The 25,367-nt window shown below is 50.9% G+C and overlaps 1 protein-coding gene across 4 annotated transcripts in view; it reads left to right on the top strand.

Moving 5' to 3' along the window:
• SPDEF (SAM pointed domain containing ETS transcription factor) overlaps window positions 1–25,367 on the top strand; it is a 59,821-nt gene that overhangs the window by 17,499 nt on the left and 16,955 nt on the right. Inside the window, exon 2 of one of the 4 annotated variants that reach the window (XM_039533270.1) lies at window positions 20,754–20,926. The exons of 2 other annotated variants lie outside the window; for them this stretch is intronic. The gene's annotated coding sequence lies outside the window, so the exon portion shown is untranslated. Of the gene's footprint in view, window positions 1–17,707; window positions 17,809–20,753; window positions 20,927–25,367 lie in introns of those variants that run through there. One more of the 4 variants, XM_039533271.1, reaches the window with a different exon arrangement.

Below are 25,367 nucleotides of genomic sequence, written 5' to 3'. Positions count from 1 at the left end.
AGGGTCCCAGCTGCTGTCTCGCCCCCCCCTTATCCCTGTCCAGGTCCCCCCCTCCTAAAGACACGCCCTGCTCCCAGCCTCACCGGGGTGGGGGCAGACAGGGGTAAGGGGGCTGGCTTTCAGCACCCCCACTGGGCAGGCTTCCTGCTTCTGATGTACTTTAAAAAAATTGCTGGTAGTTTTTGTGTCTAGAGGTAGGTTTACACTTAAAACACTGCATTGGCGCAGCTGCAGCACTTAAGTGAAGATGCTCCTAAGAGAGCTTCTCCTGTCAGCGTAGTTAATCCACCTGCCCAAGAGGCGGTAGGTATGTCAATGGGAGAAGCTCTTCTGTCAATGTAGCGCTGTCTACACCAGGGGTTATGTCGGTATAACTGTGTCACTGAGGAGTGGGGATTTTTCACGCCCGAGTGAAGTAATTATACTGATATAGGTCTGTAGTGTAGACATGGCCTATGTCAGGTATAATCTAATCTGCTATCCTCAAGCAGTCCAACCTAATCCATTATCCCAGTCCTGTATAACTTAATCTACTATCTGCATCAAATCCAATTTAAACTCTCATCTCAGTCTAGTCCAAACTACATCTATTGTTCCAGGCCAGTACAATCTAATCCATAGTTCCAGGCCAGTACAATCTAATCCATAGTTCTCTGTTTCTGTTTTGTGTTTGTACAACAACTAGCACTGTGGGGCCCTGATCCATGACTGGGGACATTTTAGGTCCAATACAAATACTACAACTGCAATACACACAATAAACAGTAATATCATCCAACCCACTCCCTGCGGTCCCAGTTATTTTCGTCTAATCTACTGATCCCATCTGGTTTAATCTAACATCTCCTCTCCAGTCGAGTTCTAATCACTCCTGACTGCTGCGGCTGGCTGGAAAGCCTGCAAAGTTCAAGGTCTTCAAACTAAACTTGGGAATTCTGGCACTGGCACTTTGGTTTGGGGTGCATTCAAACCCAGAGAGAATGTGCACATTTCCAAAGCAAGCACTGAAGGTGCATTAACAAGGTGGCATAGGTGTGTATTAGTGGAGTGACTGGAACTTCAGACCCTGTATTAGAAATGGAACCTTAATGCTCCCCTGACTCTCACTAAAATTTTAGAGTGAATTCCTGGACAAGCAGGGTTAGAAGGGACCATAAGGACCATCTAGTCTAACCCCTGCCAAGATGCAGGATTTGTTGTCTCTAAACTGTCCCCCTCTGGGTTTGTTTTAGGATTCAAGGAGCCAGGAAGGGCCTATTTTCCAGTTCTAGTTTGGCTGCAACCAAATTCTTGGGAATTTCTAGCAGTCACTCTGAAACATGATGACAAATCCGATATTGGTATTACGTTTAGTCTTTCACTGCTGATCGTTTGAGCAGAACCATACACAAGGCTGGCTTTAGGCCCATTCCCCCGATTCCCCAGAATTGGGCCCTGCGCCTTAAGCGCCTTTTTAATTTTTAAATCTTTTTTACTCACCTGGCAGTGGTCTGGGTCTTTGGCGGCACTTCGGTGGTGGTGGTGGGGGTATCCTTCCCTCGCTCTGGGTTTTTGGCAGCATTTCGACGGCGGGGGGTCCACAGAAGACCTGGAGCAAGGGAAGGACCCCCCACCACCGAAGTGCTGCCGAAGACTCGGACCCCCGCCGGGTATTCAAATTGGGCCCCGCAATTTCTAAAACCGGCCCTGACCATACAGCAACTCCAGCCCTTGGTGGGGTGGAGCTGGGAATTGTGGATGGAGCCTGAGAACCACTTACAGTATCTCCAGCCCCACACTTGCACTCCTGGGCAGCAGCAGATGGGTAAGGCAGCTTTACCCGTGCCATGCTTGGCACTAGCAGGTGCTGCTGATCCTATTCACTCAGGAGCACCAACAACTCACTTCAATACTGAAAATGAAAAGGAGTAGGAAGGTGAGGGAAGTCCTGTGCACCTGTTTTCCTATGCAGCAGGCTATGTCTGTTAGCTTGTGCCAACCCCACAGGGTGGACCCAGCATGCGGCTGCCAGCTATGACTGCTCTGTTTGCCTCTGGCACCCGCATAAACCCCCATAAACCCCTTTATGGCAGCATCTGGGAGATGGGGCAGAAGGCTAAATGGAAGTAATAAAAGGGAGTGACCCCTATCTCAGTCCAGTCATCCCGATTCAGGAGCTGTGACTGGCTAAAAGCTGGTAGTGTTGACGGAGGCAAATTTATTGTGACTCAATTGGTCCCTGCTGTGGATCATAGTCACATAAATCATTTTCCAACTAATCGCACCATGCTTCTGGCTTGTTGATATATCTAGTGGCAGAGACTTCCATGGGTTAAGTAAGGTTGTATTGGTTTTAAATGTGCTGCCCTTCTGTTATTTTCTCTTCCACTCTCGACGTACTCTAACATTTTGTTTGGTGGTGGGTTGGATCCAAGATACCTATTCCCCAAGTCCAGTTTGGATGCCGTTGAAGTGCTGGGAATGCCCTGAGTGTATTCTGAAGCCTAATGAAGATTGTTTAAATACCAGTTACATTGGCAGAAACATACACCTAGGCCAGCCCTTGGAGGTGGAGTTTTGAATTTCTTTTTTGTGTTTCTGTCTTTGTCAAATTCTGTCCTAACCCTCCTCATTTTCCTCTGATGTTTAACCTTTAGTGTGTAGGCTGGATTTCCACAAGATGAAGGATTCCTGTCTTGTTGAGGTAACCTCTTGCACCTTAGCATTTAGTCATCCTGAGTAATCTTCCCTTTGCATTCCTGCTTCCGCTGAAGTATAGAGGGGTATGTAACCTTCTAGCTCTGCTGAATTAGCTTCCACCCCCTAAGACCTGCTTTGTTTCCAGCATTTATAATAGTGTTAAATATAAAAAAATGTTTTTAATCTATTGGGGGGGGGGGTGTCACACACACAGACTTGCTATGTGAAAGGGGTCATCTGTACAAAAGTTTGAGAGCCACTGGTCTATTTCATACAAGCTGCTGCTAGGACAGATTTTTTTAATGATATTTGCAGCACTTTTTTCTTTTGCAAATATCCCTGTTGAAAATTAGGATCTGGCTATTCCTTGCCTGAGAGCCACATAATTGCTAAAACTTTCTCTTCTCCAAAAGAGCCTTGTGACCAATCCCCTCCTTGTAATTAAACAGAGATTCCCAAACAGCTGATCCATGGCCTGTTTCCTCTCTGGCTACAGTTCCCTTTCCAGATCTTCTCAGTTATGACTAAGGGCAATTCAGATGCTGTGTTTCTACTTAGCTGCTGCTCAGTTGGTGGTTAATGACCTGGGATAATGGTGCTCAGACGTCTCCTGAACGTGCAGCTGGCAGCGACCCATCAGATCAGCACATCTCAGTCCGCACCTAACTTTGCTGTTGCTATTAAAGATACCTCTTCTTGCTTCCAGGGATGGCAGAGTCCATCAGACACTGGGAAGGCTTGGCTAACTTGGAGGGAGGTGAGGATGGTACAAGAAGCAGCTCAGAAAAACACACAGGCCTGGCTTCTGCATCCTGCTGGCTGTGCCAGTTTGGAAGCATGTTTTGATCATTGCAGCAACTGTGCCAGCTCTCCTCAGGTTACAGAGCCTAGTGCGCAGTGACTTCCCAGCCTGCAAAGGAACCAGTGATCACATACATGACATTTACAATATTGCAACAGAGCAGAGGTGATGTTGACTGATGTGCAATCTTGGATACTCCTGGGGTCCTGGACACATGTAGCTCTCTTAGAAGACTTTGCTCTGCTATAACACTTCTGATCTGAGGAGCTCATGGCGCTTTATGTTCATTAACTGATGCATGCACACACGCACGTGCACACACACAATGCGGGTGGTCTGTACCTTATCTATAAAACATGGGATTAGAGAAGGGAAGTGACCTGTCCAGGGTCACACAGTGAGTCAGTGACAGATCAGTATGCAGGTGTCCTGACTTCTGTTCCTTAGCTCTGATCAGTAGTCAACACTCCCATTCAGGGGTGCTGAGAGCCATTGAACCAAACCAGGCCCACCGACGACAATTCCGGGCCGCAGGGCTGTCCCTGAGGGGCGGGACAGGGCCAAGGACGGAAGTGATAAATCCATCACTTCCGGGACCGATCATGCTGGCCATTCGCACTGGCCCGTGGGGCCCCTCAAAGCATGGGGCCCAGAGCAGTCACGTGTGCCTAGGAGCCCTGTGGCCCACCCGGGCAATTTAAAAGGGCCTGGGGCTCCCAGCTGGGGTCCCCTGGGCCTTTTTAAAACAACCAAGGCCCTGGGCCATTGCCCCCTTTGCCCCCCTTGTCAGCGGGCCTGAACCAAACTGTAAACCCTATAAATAATGGAAACCACTTCAAGCTGGGGGGTGCGGCACCACCCCTAGTTCCAGCACGTATGCGCCCATTCCTATGTAGTTTAGACTACACCCCTCAATATTTGTGAGAGGACTTCAGGAGAAGGGACAACAGCCCTCCCCTGGCTTCCCCTGAGTCCTATTGCTAAGGGGGCTGCTTAGACCACTTCAGGCCTGTTCCAGTTCTCTGCGTGGTTGTGCAGAGCCCCAGTGCAGTCAGGCGAAGTGGTGACTTGAGCTGGTGGAGCTGGCTCCTGGATGCTGCACTGGAGTGAAACATGAGGAATAGCAGCTGTGCAGCCCCACCCATGGAAGTAATGGAGGCAAATCCCCAGCACAGGTGAGGCCCTAACTCTCCCCGAGACGGGGAGTGGGGGGTTGGGCAAGAAGCTCCAGGAAAATATCTGCCAATGAGAGAATCTTTGAGCTGCCTCTCCCATGGACAGTGCTTCCGAGTGAGTTAGGAGGGGATGGGGAGTGATTGCTATTTCCCTTTGACAATGGGGACAGGTACCCCCCTTAGCAAACAGCTGTAGGCAGCCGCCTGATGGCAATGGGGGGATGGGTGTTTTGTTCTTCAGTGTGAGCCCCGGTGGTGGGGCCCATGGGGGAACGGGGACTCTCAGTGCCAGCTTGTACAAAGCTACGGACTCTTATCTGCTTCATTCACCCATGGGAAAAAACAGCTTAAACTGCTTAAAATAAACAGCTCAGCCCTCTTAAAAGCAACCCCCCTGGGCAGCGAGTTGAATGAACGGCCCCTGTGCTGTTGTTTCTTCTGTTTGCATGTGGTTGGCAGGCGTTAAGAAGCTGCCATGGGATCAAGGTGGTTATGTATACAGCCGGCAGTCTCTTCCCAGCCTCAAATACCCATGGGTAGCGCTGTGCAGTGTAGCTGGCCTCAGTGCAGAGCGCGTCAGGCGCTGAGAAACGTAAACACCTTGCAACTCAGGGGAGCTATGGAGTGAGTGTGCCACACGTCCCCTTCCTTTAAGAGTGGGGCTCCTTGGAGAAGAACCTGTGAAGTCAGGTCATGGTGTGTGTTTGTAGCCAAGGCTGCTCGCTTGAGTGTGTGAAAGGCTCAGGCTTCACTTCACTTCTAAGCCTGCGGCGTCAGTCCAGCTCTGGGAGAGGGAGCTGAGTTCTAGCTGGCTGGTCAGGTTCTCATTGTAGGGCTAGCAGTGCAGCCCCTGCTCCCAGGACCTCCACTCTCTCTGCATCCCTCCCTGAAGGCGACGGGAATAGCAGAGGATCTAATGTGATCACCGGGGGGTTGCACTGAGGGCAAGCCTTGCCTGCAGAATCTCTCTTACTACTGATGACTGATGTATCGGAAAGGGCCCCTGTTGGATGCCAGGCTGAGATTGCAGGGCTGGTAATGAGAAAACCTTTTTATTATTTTATTTTTACAAATGATGGTAGGGTCTGAGAGGTAACAAATGCAGTGCCCTGCACAAAGCAGAACCATGCAGGAAGGTTCCTGTGGCAGAGTGCAGGGCATTCACAGGGCGCCTGCACTCTGATCACTCGGACATCAGTTGGGTCCCCTGGAGGAGGCTGATTGGGGTAGCTGAAGTTAATTATTTAATCAGCTGATGGGGGAAAGGGGGCTGAGTGAGCTAAAGAATCCATCAGCTCCAGGAAGTGAAAGTGAGAGGAACAGGTCTAGTTAAGCCCCGTCTCAGAGAGCTCAAATAAGGGAGACTTCTGCTCCCCTCCTGCCCTAGAGAAGAGGCTGGAAGCACAGGGGACTCTGCAAACAGCGCATGGGACTGTCAAGGTGTTGGAGGTGGGAACATAAATGAACGGTGTGGTCTGGATACCCAGCCGGTGGAGTCTGAGCAGGTTTCTGGGGTGCAAAAAGGCAGGAGAAAAGCCCCCCTGCTATGGTCCTCAATGAACAGATGCAGTTAGGTCACTCACTGGCCTTTCACCATGACCAGCCTCAGTTTGAGTCTTGGCTTGGGCTATAGATGGAAATGTGTTTGTGGGGTGGTTTATTCCTGTCCTTAATCACCCCATGGTCTGACCCAATTGGATATGACTGGCAGGCTGCTTAAGAGAGAACTCGGGCACATCAAGGCAAGATTGAGGTGCCTTGGCACAGCTGTCTGAGACTCCTGCCCTGGAATGATAAGGGGCGCTCCCAGTAAGGACTGGGATGCACTGGTGAAGCATGCTCATAGGTGTGACTGTATGTCAGGGCTGCACCATGAATCAAGCCTGGATCAGCAGAGCTGTGCGGACACCCAGTCACGAAATATCAGGGTGGTCGCTGGTCAGTGCACTTACTGGCACAGCTCTGCCATGGTAATAGGATGTGAGGGGAGCGGGAGGTAGTGCTGGAGACTGGTACAAGCTTTCTGCACCCTGTGCACATGGGGACACAATCGACCCACCAGCAGTTTGCAAACTTGGGTAAGTGAACCTGCTTAAAACTCCACGTTGGGCACTGCCTCCCCCCTCATTGCTGCTGGTGATTGCTTAGCAATGGTTAATCTACTTCAAGGGGTTTAATGCTTTGGAGCTGCCTGCTAGCTGGATATGTCAGTCACTGAGGATTGACAGAGGGGCAAGGGCGGGCACACTCCAGGGCATAAACCAGTCTGTAATGGAGCGGGGTTAGGAAGAAACGGTTTGGGTCAGAATAACCCAGAGCTGCCTCCTGCAGCCTTTCTTGAACCTTCTTCTGAAGCCAGGATTCTGGGCTAATTGGACCGTGGGTCCGATCTGGTTGGTCTGGCAATTCCTGTGTTTTATCCCAAAGTATTTCTGCAGGTGATTTCAAGAATCTCCTTTCTCAGGATGCCAGAGCGCGCTAAAGGTTCTGACCTTCTAAGTATGCATTAGCCTGCAATAACGTAACAGAGCCAGCAATAACCCCCATCAGCGTGCTGGGAGGAAGTGGACTAGTATAAGCAAACGTAGACTGCAGAGCAATTAAGATTACGAGCAGTGAAGGGGGTGGGGAGGTGAGCAGCTTCCAGGACAAACACCAGCAGCTCACTCATGTAATTACCTTGTTTCTAAGGTGACAGAGTTGGTCTCCTTGCAGAAGCGCTCGGCTGCCCCTCCTAGCCGAGGTGCACTCAGTCTGGAAGCATTTCCTTGCTTCCCCGGCTGCTTTGCTCCTGGATTTTTTAGGGCATAAAGAGACATGCCAGTGGGTCACACATGGTAGGAAAAGACTTGCTGTGGCTGTAGTGAATGTAAAGGGGATTCTCTATGGAGGCTGCTGGACAGGGACTGACCCTGTGGTTCTCCCAGATTGACCAGTGCTGCCTGTGCCTGCTTAGCATTGTCATGCGCTACCTGGCTACATGTGCCTCCCACAGGATCTGGAGGGACATTGTTCAGGGGAAAAGCAGAGCTAATTTCCCATTGTGTGACCCTTTCAGCCATTGGCCTTTTTTGTGAGGCTGTTAATGATGGGACCCATTAGTGCCAGTTGCAGTGGTGGGTGATATGATGGGATGCTGTGTCAGGAGGGACCTGCACTGACCTTCACCCAGACTCCTGTCACTTAGGGGCCATCCTACTTCACACCCTGGTCTACACAACAGATAAAATGAAGAAATCTCACAGCATTGGAGCACTGGGAAGTTCCATTGGGTTCTGGTGCCAAATCCCTGAAGGTTGATGTCTGTGGTTTATGCGATGACATCAATACTCCTAAGTGTTTTTATTATATCCGTATGTTACATGGTTGCTTATCTCTTAGTCTTGTGATGAAACCAAAGATAAGCCCAGAGAGATTCCTCCAGACTGATTCATGTCGCTTTCCTAATTCTCACGTTTGTGAGCCACGCACTAAGAGTTAAGGTGTGACAAGCGCACCTGAATCGGAGCTGCTGCCTTCACAAAAGGGACCAGGAAAAGTTTAAAAATCAGCCTTTGTGGCTCTGGTGTTGCAAGCTATTCTTTTAATTTCGCTGTTTTGCATGTGTAACCAGAGCTGTTGTGAATAGCAGTTGTGACCGCACCGGGGTTGCGAAAGGCAGGGCTTTCTCATTCAGCCAGATTTGCAGCCCGGGGAGCCGGTTATAGGGGGGCCCTGAGTCAGCTAAACCTGACCATGGGAGGGAACTCTGAGAGGCCTGGACAGGCCAAAGTGTAGGCAAACCAGCACATATATATATATATATGAGAGAGAGAGCGAGAGAGAGAATATATATATTCATTCTCTCTCTATCAGGGTGGCCAAACTGGCTTGTGAGACACATGTGCCTCTTTTACTGTTCAAGTGTGGGTCATGGAGCCCCCCAGCCCCTGCTATTCTCCAGCTACCAGACTAGGCTGGGGGAGCTCAGGACCTCTGAGTCTCACCTGCTGGGTCTCAGGTCTTCAGCAGGAGTGGGGCTGAAGCTCTGAGCCCTGTCAGACGCATCCCGCAAGGCAGAAGCTCCAGACCCTGGCAGGTGTGGCCCGGCTCTCAAACGTCTGAAGATTGCTGTATGCAGCTTGGAGGGCTGGTAAGTTTGGCCACCATGACATGTATACGTACGTAGAAGCCTGAGTCGTGACCCGGGACCCCATGGTGCTAAGTGCCCTACAAACACAGAACAAAAAGAGGGTCCCCGCCCTGCCAGAGGCCAGATGTGGTGGCTGAATTAAACCAAGCCTGTCACAGGAAGACGGCTCTGCCTACCGCTGCTCTTCATTGCTCCCTTCGTGTCTCAGATGGCTTCAGGAAAGGGACCCAGTCAGCTTGTAGCTAATTTCCAAACCGAGTTAACGGCAGTTTCAGACCCAGCTCCTGAATCCTTTTGCCTGTTTTGGGGCTTTTATATATTTTTTTTGCTCTGTGTTGCTGCCCCAAACAAACAGGGGAAGCAAAGAAGGCAACGCCACAGCGCTGCTAAGTTCACAAAGCCAACAGCCTGCAAAGCAGGGCCATGGTGTTTTCTCTAATCTCTTGCTTATCGAAATGTCCGGTGTTAGCGATAGCAAGAGCAGGGAAAACATTTTCAGACCAAAGCGCGATCTTTACGTTGAGAGAGTCCCTGAAAGGCCGGGATGAATGGGAGTTGGGATGCAGCTCCAACTCTGGAGCAAGGACCGTCACTCAAGTTCTCCCCTTCCCAACCCCGCCATGGTCCCGCGCAGGCTGCTTCCAGCTCCATCCCATTTGCCCTGTAGCCTCAAACTGGCTGCTTGCTTGGCATGACCAGACCCTTCTCTTCTCTGGTTGGCTGGCGGCTGAGGCAGGGTTGGCTGCTCTAGTGTTGGTCCTGGTACAGAGGTGGTAATGAAACTGAGGAAGACAGGGCGTCCCATCAATGGCGACAGTAAAGAGTAGCCAATTCAGCTAGCACAAGCAAGAGCCCCCTCCTCACAGAACTTTCTATTAGCCTCCTCCCTCCTGCTGAAAGGCTGGTTACTGCTCAGGCACGGCAGCATGTTGCTCGCATGACGCTTTTGTGGTTCATAGACCTTTCCGTGTGCATTGTGTCTGCCGTGTCTGGAGATCGTACGGTGAGTCTGAGGCTTTCATTCCATAACCTTAGACTATATCAAGTGGAGAGCAGGCATGTAATTAGTGTGTGTGGCTGATGTGACCTTAGTGCATAGCATGGGTGGGCCATGTGAAGCTGACATGACCTTAAGGTGCAGTATGTGTGAGGCTGGAGTGACTTTAGTGTGTAGCACATGTGCTGAGTGTGGATCATGTGCTCTTTCTGTGGTACAACCAAACAGTGAGAATGCACCTGGGGCACAATGTTAAAAAAAATAGCTCTTGGGAGCTGCAACTTATGCTAGAATGAGCAGTGCGCTTGGAACGGCTATATAGATCTGTAATAGTCAGTGCAAACGAGCAAAGTAAGAGCATTAGTGACAGCTTAGGGAATAAAGAATAGACTCTGCTCTGAAGCTGTGCTGAGAGCAGGCTGGACCCTGGCAGGATGCTGGACTTTGAGGACCATAGATCCTATGTCTGTCCAATGGTGCTACCGGCAGAGCTGTCGGAGTGCCTGGCTCAGCAATAGCGGAGGGGGTTGGCATAGCACCGAAGGAGCACGTCCGGCCCTGCCTCCACTATGCCTGGCTTGCGCTGTGGATTGCAATTTCCCTTCCCTGTCATGAGCACGGAAATTCACTCAGTTTTGTGAAAATAAGGGAAACCTCTTAAACAAATTGAGTTAGCTCCAAAAAACCAGCCGTTTCTCATGGGGTGGGGGTGTCAGGGGCTGGGATCCTCCCCCCATCCCTGGCTGCTGCTTTTCAGAGGCTGGACTGGTTCCAGTTTGTGGAGCGCAAATTGGAGATTAGCCCAAACCAAAGCTCTGGGGTCCAAGTTGAGGGTGGGGGAGATTCAGATCTGGGTCCTTGTGGCCCAGGTCTATCGCTAGTGTCGATTCAGTATTGCCCTGCCTCACGGTGAAGCTGCAGCAGGTTGGCTGGTTCCCAAAGGAGTTCCTGTCTTGATACTCCCTAAATGTTTCTGCTACCGTTCCCCTTCAGGCACGAAGGGGAGGTAAACAGCCCCCTGGGATTAATTAAACTGCCACAGAACTGAATCATTTTAAAGCCTGGAACCATAGCCTGACCCTGCACATTTAGTGTAGTGAGCCTTTGTGCTGTGTACTTTCACACGCAGAAACAGGGCAAGTGTTCCCTGTTCCTCTCCTAGGTCAGCAAGGTCTGCAGAAGGGACGGTTCCCTCAGGGAAATGGGGCACGTCGGAATGAGGCTAGAATCTGCCTCTGCTGATCTCGACAGTCATCTCAGCCAGGACCCCCTTGTCCCACTCGGGCCCAACCAGTCTCCTCAGTGGGAGGACTGGCTGATTGGAGCGCAGCAGTCCTTTCCTGTCCGGGTTGTGACGGCCGCCATCTTGGCCTGGGAAGTGAACCCGGGACTTCCAGAGCTACAAGCTTGAACTGCTAGGGCTTGAACTCAACACTATAGTTGAAGTTGTAACAGATATATATCCTTGGGGGCGGGGGAGACACATAACACACTCACCAGTGGGTTAGACTTTCATTTTGGCTTTATTATCCCTGAGATCTGAGCCAGTGGATCACGTTGCTCTCCCAGCATTACTCGTTCCTCCTGGGCCAAGGGCTACCGTCTGCTGAGAAGATTAGAAGCGCTGAATCCGCAATGAGATGGCCATGTTGACTCATATGACTCTCTCGTACGTACAAAGAAGCCACCATGTCTTTCGCAAGGACTGGGATCCACTATATCCCTGCAGAGGCTAAATTCCAGACATCCTAGGCTGTCGTGGAGGCTAATGGAAGTTACCCATGTTTGATGGTCCTGAATTTCCTTCCCTTCTGAGCCCTCATCTTTTTGGGATTCACAAAAACAAGATGCCATTGGTTAGGAAAAGAGCAGTAAATTGTTTATCTGTGGATGTTTGTCTCTTTCTCGCTGTCTCTGGGGTGTGTGTGTCAAAGTCCTGGTCAGCAACATCACAGTTCCTGAGAAAACTCTGAATAATGGTTTAGGCAAATCAGGGGAATTGTTTTTTGCACTGCTCTATAATCACATGCACTCTCATAGTAAAGAAGGTAAACAGGCTGCCCTGCTCAGGCAAACAGCTCTCTGAACCTCCCCACTCACTGTGAATTGGCTTTACAACAATAACTAAATAATCAAGAAACAGAGAAGTGGAGAATGTCAGTAGCAGCTTATGTTGGCTGGTGTGTTTGTGTGGTTATTTTATGCCCTATCTTAAGTTTCCACATTTGAGACATACCTGTGTTTCTATTCATAAACTATGATAAAGTTATCACTGCTTGGAGAGGGTGCAGCGGGACTAGCTGTGAGCTGAAAGCAAGCAAGGACTGAAGTAGCCGTGAGTCGAGCTGGGCCATGTTTTTCGCATGAATTTGTTGCCTCCAAAAAAGGCAGGTTTGGGTCGACTGAAACAATTTGCAAATTCGTGTCTATTTTGACAAACTGGGGTGGTTGAAACAAGCAAAGAGGAAGGACTGTGTTGGAAGTGCCTCAAGAGACCAGTTAGAGTCTTCAGAAACATCTCATTTGCTTTCTCCTGCTAGACACTCTCCCCAGAACTGCTAGTACCACCCCTTGCGTTAGCCTGGGGATTAGGGCACTCAGCTGGGAGAGCCAGGTTGGAATTCCAACTCTGGAGCAGGGACTGTAACTCAAGTTCTCCCCTTCCCAACCCCGCCATGTGAGTGCCCTGACAGCTAGGCTACTTTAGGATGGGGATCTCTGTCTTTCCACTGAAACTGTTCCACTTCCTATGGAATAGGATAGTCCCCCAGGAAGGACTGCATAATCCTCCTGTTTTGTATGGCTGGGTGGACAGATCCATGCCATTGGCTTAGGAGATGGGGAGAAAGGAGGCGCTCAGAGCTGGGTTCTGATCCAAAGCTCCTTGCGGTCAGTGAGGGTCTTGCCATTGACACTAGAAGGCCCATAATTCCTTACTATCCCGGAAGGCGAGAAACTCCATGAGCAACCAAGAGAAATTTGGTTCTGACATTGAGGTGCTCAGATCCCACTGGAGCTGCAACTGCTGAGCATCTCTTAGGGTCATACCCTTTGCAAGCCATGCTGATGAAATCCATGTGTGCACCTGGGACTCCTCGATTGACCTAGTTACTCTACGTTCGCTAGTGATCAAAGATGGCGCTTGTGTTTCAACAGTGGTTGCTTCCTGGTTCAAAGCCCCAATGCGTCCTGCAGGGAAGTTGTAAATGAATGCTGGGTTGGTCCCAGCATAGTTATTTCATGGCATCCCAACCACCAGATTATGGGAATTCCTGGGGGCGGGGGGTGGTCAGGAAGGAGAAACAGGGCCAGGTGGGGAAAAGGTTCATATCCAAATAGAAATATCCTGGGAACAGGAGGGCTAATGGGCGATGGACCATTTCGGCGTGGTAATGGGTACTGAATGAAAGTTTCTACTAGAGAGGGATCCATTCCCAACCCCCAGAACCAAACATCCCTGACACTTTTAGGGAGACACATGCACTCTGAACCCAAATTTTGCAGGTGGCATGTCTCTCTCTCTCTGACAGCTTGAGCCTACATCCCTGGATATTAGGCCAGCATGCATCTTGGCCTGTCTCTGCTTGTTGATATCTAAAGGTTGCTTGGTGGCCTGTGTGAAGTGAGCTGATGGTTCTCAGCCTACCTCCTTAGTGGGCAGGTGTCCGTATCACCATATAGGAGGATGGCCCAGAGTCATGGTGCTAGCCTGGACTTGGGAAACCTAGGTTCAATTCCCTGCTCTCCCAGACTTCCTGTGTGATCTTGGGCACGTCGTTTTCTCTCTCGGCTTCGGTCCCCTATCCGTAAAATGAGGCCATTTCCTACATCCTCCAGCATGTTGAGGACACGACATATGGTGAGATGCTCTGGTACTACCATAACTGGGGCCTACTACCTACCTTAGATGCTGTCATTGGATCAGCTGGAGGCTAGACTGAAACCCTAGGGAGAAGTGGAATATGTGCATATCTCACTCATAAAATCTACTTAACAAACATCTGCTGCTGATCACGAGGGTGCCCATGTGGGCAGGCTGGGGTGAGCCAAGGGCATGCAGGATATTTCTGCCCAAGGGGGAATCGCTAGCAGTATAGCTGCAACTGTCCCAGGGAGCTTGTCCCCAGTGTGGGTACACACCCAGCTCCCGTGCTGCCTGCCACGTGTTACGGGCTGGACTCTAATTACAAAGCGTTCATCGAAATGAACAAAGAACGCTCGCCTGCAGCAGCCAATGCTGTAATCTAGGGGAAATGGTCTCCCCCTGATAAGATAACATTGATGCATTTCAAAAGGGAGGCTGAGCCCCCTGAGTTGGCGATAGTGTGGGAATGTGCAAGGGGTCTGTGTGCCAACGTTGCCGGCACTTGCTTGTGGCACTTTAATGCACAGCCTTCCTTTATTTTTACTAGCAAAATAGCTTTTTGATTGTGCGCTTATCTGGGCTGTGGGTTTTAAAACCCATTTCTGTTGGCACAGGCCTGATGGAGAAAATTGATGCCCTTTCCCCTCAGGGACCCATGGGTCAACCGCAGCCTGAGCTGTTGCTGGGGGAGTGAGTCTGGTGCGTGCGTCCCGGGCTGCTAAGTGGCACTTTAACGTGTTCCGAAAAGCAGTGACAAGTTTGCACAGTTCCTTCTGGGATAACAAAGGAACATTTGTTCCATGCTGGCTGTTTTCAGTGGAGATCAGAGATTTGCTCTAGGCAGGGGCTAAGGAGCATCTACGCATCTCTCTAGTCTATAGGAAGTTAGGTGTGGATTGAGAGCTTGGGCAGCGTGTTCTTAAAGGCACAGTGGGCCTGATTCTCCCTCCGCTGCCTCCCACCTTGCAGCCTTTTATCCCCATGCAAAGTGGGTGCATAACGGGAAAGGAGACAGGAAGCAAAGGAAAAGGCAGAGGAAAGAAAAATAGAGCTCAGAAGGGAAGAATGGGGCAGGCTGGGATTGCTGCTGGGAAGGAAAAGATTGACTAAAGGGACGAGAGCTTCTTGGAATGTGGCTGGCTGAGTGGGAGCGCCTGCTAGCTGCTACTGTTGGAAGTGTTGGCCCCAGCACCACAGGGCAGCCAGGCCCCAGCACCACAGGGCAGCCAAGCCTCAGCCCCTGCTATGCCAGCCCTGGCTGTTCAGGCTGGTTTAACCATCAAGCAGCTAAACTCTTCTGAGAGCTTGAAAGGGGAGAGGATCTAAGGGGACAGCCCTGTTCTTTTGAGAAGCGTTATCTGTTGATGAAGGGCCTAGAGCAATTGCCTTGTTAAGGTCTTGGGAATATTTGCTTCCTACATAACCATGGTGGTGGTTGTGGGGAGCGGGTGGGGGGAGGGATGCTGGGAACTGTGCTCAGCATGGCTAGACGCGTGTACAGGTGTGTCCAGAAGGATTCACCTCTGTGTATATGGACCACACGTAGGGTGACCAGACAGCAAATGTGAAAAATCGGGACGGGGTGAGAGGTAATAGGAGCCTATATAAGAAAAAGACCCCAAAATTGGGACTGTCTTTATAAAATTGGGACATCTGGTCACCCTAACCACACGTGTTGGTGCCTACATCTGGGCTTGCTTTTATTTTCCTGGATGTTGGTCTGTCTCTACAGACGTGTGTGTGTGTGTGTGTGTGTGTGCGTGTGTATGTACTTGCACTTGTTGGTATATAAACCTCGGTGTTTGCACATATGGGCCTGTTCTTACATAGATTTGGATCTGTGTGTCATTGTTCTCACATACGCACCGATCTGTAGTTTATATGGATCTGCATATTTATATATTCTATGGACGTCTCTGTTTGTGTCCTTATGCATCTCTCCATGTGCATATGAATGTGCTGTGTAGGACCTTTGCATGTGCATGAATATGTGGGCCTGTCTGTGTATATGGAACCCTGGGGTTGGTTATAGATGGACTTGCTTGCTTGAGTGAATCCAGGTATAGGTCTACACTTGCTTGTAAGAGTATGTAAGGATTTGTCTGTATCTGGCCCTTGATATGTGGCCTGAGCTTTTGCACATGTGGACTTGTTTACACATGCAGTTGTACTTGGGTCTGTGTGTAGCAGCTCTAAGTGTCTGTACGGCTCTTGTAGGTCTGCGTTCATAGCCTCTGTGTCTGGGTACACTGGGTGTCCGTGCATGTGCAAATAATTTGTGCTCACCTGGCGTGTGCCATGCATACCTTTGTTTGATGTGACAGCCCACGAGGCGAGCGCTTCTTGTGACTAGGACGAGGGGAGGTGTGTGTTCAAGGATGTAAACAAACATCTGTGAGCCTATCAGCCGTGTGTGCCCTGCAGTGCTTATCATTCGCAGAGCCTCCGCGCTGGCTGGCTGGACAGTTACTAGGGATGGGACTTGCATCAGCCTGAAGAAGCAAAGATGGAGCCATGCTTGGAAAACAGGGCTCCGATAAAAGCTTGGGTGAGCGGGAACAGGGGGCTAAGACTTCTGCACTCATGATCCTGAGAACTGGTTAGAAGGATGTGGGATGCTGCCGGTAAGTGCAATAGAAGGGCCGATGCCAATCCAGACATCTCTGCCCCCTGGTGTCTGGGCTGAATTGCGATATAGCCACGTACGTCCTGCCAGGCTAATTTTTCCTTGTGGTTTCAGCTGGATGCAGTGGGCCTGAGCTACCTCTCGCCACTTGGCTTGATTCCTCTGGCTTTCGCAGAGTTACTTTTGACTTGCCCTGGTGTGGGAGACTCAGACCCAGTATTCGTCTTCGCTCCCCAGCCCTATCCTGTCAATCAGCTGCCAAACTCTGTCCCATATGCAGCAGCATTTCAGTGGGTGAAGAGCTAAGGAGGGATGATACTACAGACATGCAGTGTATGATTGCTGATTACCATTTACCCCTTAGCGGTGGGCCCGGTCACATCACACATGGGAGCAGGGCTCTGTAGTGCTGGGGACACTTGAGTTGATTAAGAGGTGGCTGGAGCAGCCTTAATTCTGAATTTCCTGCCATTCAGCTTGGGCCCCTCAGCATCTGTTGCGCGGGGATAGATTTATCGCCATTTGTAGCTCATGTTCCAGAGAAAGAACTGGTCCCGTGAGACCAGAAAGGGAGTGGATCTATGTGGAGAGGAGCCAACAGAATCGGAGGAGATGGTTCTGCACTAAAGAGTGCAACAGAGCTAGAGGAGACTTTTAGGGTTAGAGGCTCCAATCAAGTCAGGAGAAGGGGATCTGTATCTCACCCAGCTGGGCAGCACTGACTCCATGGCACCAGTGGGGTGTTGGTGCCCTCACAACAGTGCATGGTCTCCCTTCCAAGCTGCCCACGTAATCTGGGGGTATGTAGCAAGGAACCTTCTTATCCCCCTTCCACGCCAGCCTACCAGGACCCTGGGTCTCCTCTCTTGAACAGTGCCGGCAGCCAGGGTCCATCGTACTGGCAGCGGTTCTGAAGGGGTTAAAGGTTAGATGGGCAAGGCAGTGGTGTTGTGGGCAAGGGGAGACGGGGAAAGATTCCCGGCTCTGAGTCCCAACAAGGGCACGTGCATGAAGGCTCATCCCCCTAAAGGGTTAACCCTGGGCTAGGATATTCAAACACCTCCAGCTGAGGTAAGCACACTGCTTGTTTGTTCAGGTAAATAAGGAAGGAATTAGATATAATGGGCAAAGAAGGCATTTGCTGAACACTTTGCATTCTAGCGCTCAGCGTCAGGGTATGTACCTAGAGGCAGGAGCCTTTAGCTGAGTGCATTTCTCCATAGCCCACCGCTTCTTTCCCACGCCTCCTCCATCCCGTGGAGGTCTCTCCTGGTGGCACTTCTCAGAGGGCTGATGCTTCTTGGCACACTTGGCCTGCTGCAAACAGTGTCCGGGTGAGTGACGCAGGGACAGGGCTCTCATCCCACCTTCCTGCCCAGCACTCCCCACGAGCCAAATCCTGCACCCCCAATCCGCCTCTCTGTCCCCTCCCCATGCCTGCCTGAGACGCTGAAGGGAAGGGGAAGAACTTTTCTAACCTTTCTGGATCGATGCTACAGCTGAGAACCAGCACAGCTCTGCACACCTAACGAGTAAGTCCGGCTAAGATAGTCTCTCTTCCGTGTTATGTCTGACTTACCCTCCATGGTGTTGGGGGGTACACCCTGGACCCTAAGGTCTCCTAGGTCTGTTTCATCTCTGCTCTGATCCAGCCATTGCTCTCTCGTCTCCTGTCCTGTGTCATCTGAGGTCAGCTGGCTGATTCAGTGATGTGGTCACCTGGCTTTTTCTCCCCCTTGTTTTGAATGACCTGGTGAAATATCTGGGGTGGTTCTGAGATATTTCCAGGTTATCCCAAAACTTCCTACTTCAGGATTTCTTGCACCTTCCTCTGAAGCAGCTGGGATCAGCCACTCCTCGGGAAAAGATATTGAGCCAGTAGATGACTCCTACAATCCTAGGGGGAAAATATCTAAAACCACAAATGGGAATTAGAAGGAGTTGGGTACTGAAAGTCGATGGGAGTTGGCACCTAACTCTCATTGGTGCCTTTGGAAATCCACCCCCTAGAACTTAGAATGAGGGACTGGGGGGTGGGGGTCAGGACTCCTGGGTTCTGTATCTAGCTGCATTGCTATATGACCACTGACTTAAAAAAACAACCGTGACTCAGTTTACCCAGCTATGAAATTTAGACAATAACGATTGCATCTGGGAGTATGCGAGGGCTTAATTGATATAATTATGTGCATTGATTAAATAAGTGCCCTTGGAGAACCTTGGGTAGATGGTCTATAGAACCGTTAAATATTGTTAGATACCCGGCTATATAAATAATGACAATTGTTGGTATACAGATCGCCAGGTTTCAGTGACTGGCTTAGCTAAGCTGGGCATGCAAAGGGCTGGGGGTGTATTGGTAAAAGGACAGTGGGTGCTGTTAACCCTTTTATTGAGACCGCCTGTGTTTCAGGCCTGCCCTTCATGTTTTTCAGTGCCAAAGGCAAATTGGCTCGGTGTCTGATTTTTATGGTTATGCTCGGTTAGTGAAACACAAATGACACCTCTGATGCCAAATCCCTTACAATGCCGGCTTTCTCATGGGCAGGCGTCTCTGCGGGGCAAGCGACTTGCAGGGGGAGGCGTGTGCTGATATAAATAGGGGCTCTCCGGATTTTGATGGGGATCACCAAGCTCCACCGCTCCCCTGGGACACACACACACAGGTCGGTGCTTAATTAAGACGGTCAGCTCGCCACTTCCCTCCCCTCTCTGCTGTTCATCTCCCAGTGGGAATGGAGAGACGGCCAGGGGAGAGGGCGGCTTGACCTGGGCCGCAGAGATCTGTGTGAACATCAAAGACGGCACCAAACAGGGGCTCCGTCACCCAAGAATCTCTGCATCAGGTGCAGGTAAATGAGCGGGGATCTGTGTATTTGCTGTCGTTGGAGGGGGCGGGGCAGGAACACTGATCTGTGCTCTCTTTTTAATACCCCAACGATAACTTGTAGAAAAGTCAGCTAGGAAGAGAATTGCCCAGGAGGAAGGTTGTCAGCAAGGTTCAGTGAAAGATAGGACAGAAGAGAAAAGAAAAATCTTTCCTCAAAGTCCGAAATGCAACAGCACCCAGGCATAGTTCCCTACCATCCTTAACAGGCCATGTGCCTTCCTGTCAGTCAGTGGAGTTTGCATCAGAGATCAATATGGCACATTGACACCAAAGCTTTCAGGGCACAAAGGGGGAATGCAGCTGTGACCATTTCTTAGGAAAAAGAGAGAATGGGAGGGAACTAGACTGGATTCTATATCCTGAGATTCCCATCCTCCCCACCCCCCTGAAGTGGAGGAAACCTAGACAAGACATACAGTGACAGTACTCCACTGCTGAAATCAGTCCCATCGGCATGTCTATCGTCCAGGCTCTTCCCATGTCCAGGAGATGCACTGAATGAATAGGACAGGTCTGGATCACTTAAGTCTGTGAGGCTACAGTGTTTGAGGGACCCCCAAACCTCACAGTACATTGTTGGTGTAGTACTGGCCCATGTCAGTTTTCTGCTCTCTGGGAGGTGATGACCCCACAGCCCTGAGGGTACAGGATGCTGTTTGATCGTGTATGCAGCTCATTCCACCCCAGAGCAAAAAGCCAGGCCTAGCATGCCTCGCACCCCTGTTCTCAATTCAGCATGCTCAGAACCTCCCTGGATCCAGAACCAGGGACAGCTCTCAAATGAAGAGCTTCTGAGTCCTTGCTCTGAACATCACGGGCCAAATTCTGCCCCGGGTCCCCCCCTCAAGCAGCCTCAAAGAGAGGGAGTTTGTCCATGTGTGTGAGAGATACGGATGGATTTTTACAGACTGTGCTGAACCCTCTGACACCCAGGTCCCTTGAAGGTATTTGAAGATAAGCACCCCAAAATGGAGGCACCTGGAATCACTAATCGCTTGTGAAAACCTTGGCTCTGAGCTGCCTTCTGTGAGGTTGTCCTGTGTTGGTTTACTGTGGCCTCTTCTCCCTTAGCCCTGTTTGGTTACAGGAACACCTAGAATCCACTTTCATAGTTAATCTGATGGTCCCCAATAAAACCATCTCATTTCCTTGTTGCCACCAGATGTCTGGCTGGCAGAGCAAACAGGCTGGTAATCATTTCATACCCAACCTGCTGGACTTTGACAGCCTTCATTTCCAGGTGCTCCCCATTCACAATCAGATGAAGCTGATTCTGTCCACAGGCTGATTCCAGTGAATCTGAGGTAACCCGTAGTATTTCTAGAGTGCCTGTCTCCTTGGGACGTCAGGGCCAGTGGTAAGATAAGATGGACATATACCTATCTCACAGAGCTGGAAGGGACTTTGAAAGGTCATTGAGTCCAGTCCAGTCTTCTGCCTTCACTAGCAGGACCAAGTACTGTCCCTGACAGATTCTCCCCGCTGGGATCCCTAAATGGTCCCCTCAAGGATTGAACTCACAACCCTGGGTTTAGCAGGCCAATGCTCCCCCCCTCCTTCTGGTAACCCCACGCTCTTGTCAGACAGGGGTCTGGAGCACGTGTCCAGCACAAGGTGAGAAGAAAGGGACTGAGAGACAACCTCAAAGTCAGTTGTTGAGGAGCGGCAGGATAAAGCAGAGATTATTGTACTCCATTGGGAATGGTGATCTGGCCTGACTGAGCTTTCCTGGCCCTTGGATTCGTGGGAGCCAGTGTCAGGTAAAATGTGGAGGGGTCTCCAGCTGATTCTCCCACACGGGCGCTTTGGCGACTTGTCACCCTTATTTGGGAGAGAGGGTTTATCTGGGATGAGGATGGAGGCTGTGGAAGAGGTGGGGTCCTCTTTCTGGGTGGCTGGAGGGAGCTGTGTAGAAAGGGGAAGCTGAAGAGCCGGGATGGATCCAAACAAAGACTTAAGTTCCACACAAATCCAGACTCGGAGGGCACATTGAATCCATACTGAGCAGCTGAACCAAAACCCTGGATCCAAGCAGGACGTTTCACAGACAGCAGGGGTGTGATTGCTGATGCACCCGAGGACCCTGCCCACTAGGGGCGCTGTAGTGCAGCCTCCTGTGGAGGTGGCATAGCCACCACAGGACCAGAGCCAAGGCCTGAGGTTGGGGAGAGCTAAGGCTGGCTGTCTTTGCAGCAGTTTTGAAGAGCAAAGGCTGCTGTAGAGAGGACAGCTGAGCCAGCCACTGGGTCTTCGGAGATCTCCTGCTGAGAGGTCGGGGGAGGGAGGGTCAGGAGTGGGGAGGGATAATTTAACAGGTGAGCTTTGGGAGGTGAGCCTGGACATGGGGAGAACTTGCACAATGGGTGGAAATTTGAGTCTTCCCTGGGATGCTCATTTGCAAATCTTTCCAGGCTCAAGAGTTGCAGGCGAGTTTTGCAAAAGCTTCTGCCTCTCTTGGTCCTTAGCTGACCTGAGTCTCTGGGCTTCAGAGGCCTTGTGTCATTGCTCCCAGGTTAGATGCTTTTGCTTCTCTGACCAGCTGGTCCCAACTGGGGAGGGAATGTGTGGGAGAAGCAGGCAGAGCCAAGCAGCTCAGCTCTCAGCTCTCTCCCCCTGGGACTCTTACGACCGGGCGTAAGGCCAGCCTTGGGGGCTGCTGAACCAGTTACCAATGGCGACACCTGCAAATCCACTCCTGCAATTGGGAATCGTTGAGATCTCTGCGGCCCGCCAGATCCCTTGGGCTCATGGCACGGTGCAGGCTCAGAGAGCTGGGGCACTGGCCTATGTGATATGCAGAGAGTCTTGAAATTGGGTCCTCCAGCGTTGCCAATGTTGTCTTTCAAAAATCCGGGATGTGCCTGCTGGGGGCAGGGGCTCTGGGCCAACTTTGAGTGGCGTCACAACCTTGCATGCCAGGTCACACCACCAGCAGCCTCCCTGTCACATTCTAAATTGGTCTGGGATGCCTTTGATCCCATATTGCAGCTGGGGGTAAGAGCCACTGGAGTGGCCTGGGATAAAAGGTGTCCCGGCCTGATTTAGTAAGGGACAGGCAATCTTTTATTTAAAGAAGGGATGTCCCTTATAATTCAGGTCTGGTGGCAACCCTAGGCTCCCTCTGCCCTCCGCCAGCCCCCCTGCCAAATGCTCCACTCCATGGGCATGGCCTCAAATGTCTCCCCCGGGGGTGGGGGGCGGACAAGAGGAGAACTGTCAGGCCCTCATGAACCCTGACATCTCCACTGGGGTGCACTAATTCTCGGGGTGCTGGGGCTAAAACCCTGGTCCTTCAGCACAGCCCTCAGCCTCTTGAGCTGCAGCAGGTCCCGTCTGAGCTGGGGGTTAGTGACAGGCCCTCGATCAGCCCAGACACTAGAGGGTGACGTTACGCACCCATAGGGCCAGGTTGTTACAGCTGGCACCTGCTAGGCCTCCTAATCTCTCCCCCAATGCCCCCCAAGCTGGCTGAAGCTTGGGCAGTATGTAGGCACTGCAAGCTGCATTAGTTGGCTCCAGGGCTAAGGGAGATGGGTGCCTTGCCAGAGAGAGGGTGCACCAGATGGAGACAGTGAAGAGTCCTCCTCCCTGTGCAGGGGGGTGGGCATGGTGGGCTCTCTGGAGTGCAGGGACCACTCCCTCCTAGAGGCAGCAGAGAGCTGCACTGCCTCCTCTGCATGGCTCCACAGAGTAAGCTGGCTGCTTTGGGAAGTGCACGGTGCAGTACGTGTGCTCACCCAGAGAGCCTCAGTGCCACCCGGCGCTCCCCCTGCTGCAGCCCTGCACTGGCGCCAATGAAGGGCTGTGCCTTAATGGGGCTATGGGGTCCCAGCCCTGCCTCTCTCCTGCCTTGTGGGAACAGCTCATGGAGGGGATCAGCTGGAGAATGGGGCTTGGAATCCCCCTGCTGGCAGGGCTGCTTCCTCGCTCCCTGCTGCAACTAGGTCATAAATTGGACCATTAGCCTCTGGGTACAGGAGAAAACATGCCCGGAACCTGCCTTTGTCATGTGGCCTTTCCCAGGCAGCACCAGAAACTTGGCACAAGGAGAGAGAGCTCCAGCTGCCCCATCACCCATATTCTTACTATGCAAAGCAGTTCAGCTGATGTTCTTTGGAGCCTGATGCCTTGAGGCATCCTCCCCATTGATACAGTTACCTACCTCGTGCTCTCACTGGCCTGCCTCCCGCAGGCAGTTGTTCCTCCGTCTCCCTTTAGCCCTCTGAGGATGAAGTGTTGGGTGCTCTCCAGAGCTGAGCCCTCGGGCCAGCGCTGAGGACGCAGGAAGGTAGGATGGATCTCCAAAGGGCCACATTAGGGGGGCTGGTAATTTTGTCCTGCTCCCTTTGGGCACAGAGAGAAAGAAGGAGCTAGTAATATTTTTTTCATATATAATTGTTTTTTGTTTTTTTTTAGTGGGAGGCAGTGTTGTCTTCTGCTTAAACCATCAGACCGAAAAGCCGGACTCCTGGGTTCCTGACTTTGGCATTCACTCCGTTGTGACTTTGGGCGAGTCACTTAAATGCTCTGTGCCTTGGTTTCCCCTTCTGCAAAATGGGCATAACAACCTTTGCCAAGTGCTTTGAGATCCATAGATGAAAGGTGCCACCAATTGTTAAATATTATTTTTAGCCTTTGTGATGTGTTTGCTGAGTTCCTTTCCAAAGTCTCCTCCTAGTTTAAAAAAACAAAAAAAACCCTCCATAGGAGCAGCCTATTAACACTCTCCTATACTATGGGGGCTTCAGACATGGTCCAACAACATCCATAAATTTGGATGGTTTAATCCAAAGCTTCTCTGTACCCACCGGGTCTGCAGGATTGGGCTGGAAAACTAGGAAGAATGGGCTCCCTTGTGAAATTTCTGGGGATCTTCCCTCTTGCTGGGGCTCAAAATGCAGAGGAAACAGTCTTTAGTCTATAAGGTGCCACAGGACTCTTTGTTGCTTTCTTCCTCGTGATTTTCCAGGGGGTCAGCTTATGTTCCTGACTGGAACCCAAAATACAGAGCCAGCATAGGGATGAAAGAACTGGGGGGTGGGCGGGGGAGGAAGAAATGGAGTTTGGTCAAAGGTTCAGGTTCAATCTGATTTTATTCACTTTGGTTTGCCTGACAGTGGCATAAACCTGCTTCTTCCAAAAGCATTTATGGATGCTGGAAAGAGGCAGCGGCGTTAAAGACCACTTTGGCTCCCCTAGTCCCACATGGGCTGCTAAAATACTCCAGGTTCTTCTCCAGTGTGCGGTCTCTTCTCTTCTCTTTCATTGTCGAGGGCTCTAAAACTTCCTGCTACAGGAGGGTCGGAGACACAGAACTGGAACCTGGCTTTGGAACATTCTCCGATTTCTGGGCTGTTGTTAGTTTGGGGCCAGCTTCAATGAAGGTGAGAGAGAGCCTAGGGAAACCAACCAGTGTTTTGTGAAACCCCAAAGATTGTCGAGGTTTCCTACAATCCCACATCTTCCCAGGCCTCCCGCTCCCCTGCTTAACGCTTCTGCCTGTTTGCATGCAGTCGACAACCGTTGGGAGTGCTATCTGAGCTTGCCCTAACCCAACCTGTTCTGCTGCGGATTTAATTTTAATTAATGAGCTCATTGTTTAAAGTAGGTTTGTTCTTTGCTTTCAAAGGGCTTGATCCCAAGTCTGTTGAAGTCAATATCAAAGATCCCATTGACTCATCGGAGGAGGATCATCATAATACAAATAATACCTACCTCTTAGTCATACAGAGATCTCAAAGCACTTTACAAAGACGGTCTGTACCATTCTCCCCACTTCACAGAGGGAGAAACAGAAGCCCCTGGGGTGAAGTGACTTGCCCAAGTGGCTGAGCTGTGAACAGAACCCAGGTCTACTGAGTCCCAGTCTAGTGCTCTGTCCACTAGGTCACATTACCTCCCCTAGGCCTTATGTGTATTGATGTTCTGCACAGAGTTGGACCTGCAGCGCACCGTTCAGATCCAAATTTCCCTCAAAAGATTATTAGAGCTGAGGTTCGGGCGTATCTCTAAGAGCCACAGTCCGGCTTTTGTTAAAGTGAATGCTAAAACTCCCGTGGGCTCATTCAGCAGACGCTCCCAAAAGCGATCAGGCAAAATGTTTGGGAACGATTTGGCACTAGCTGTGTCACAATGCAAGTCCCCCTGCCTCCTGGGGGAGCCATTCCCTATTTGAGCGGGAGAGCCGAGTGAGCGAGAGTG

This window comes from Mauremys reevesii, linkage group 4, assembly GCF_016161935.1.
Source record: "Mauremys reevesii isolate NIE-2019 linkage group 4, ASM1616193v1, whole genome shotgun sequence".
Classification (NCBI taxonomy): Eukaryota; Metazoa; Chordata; order Testudines; family Geoemydidae; genus Mauremys; species Mauremys reevesii.
This window is presented reverse-complemented; position numbering and strand designations above follow the sequence as displayed.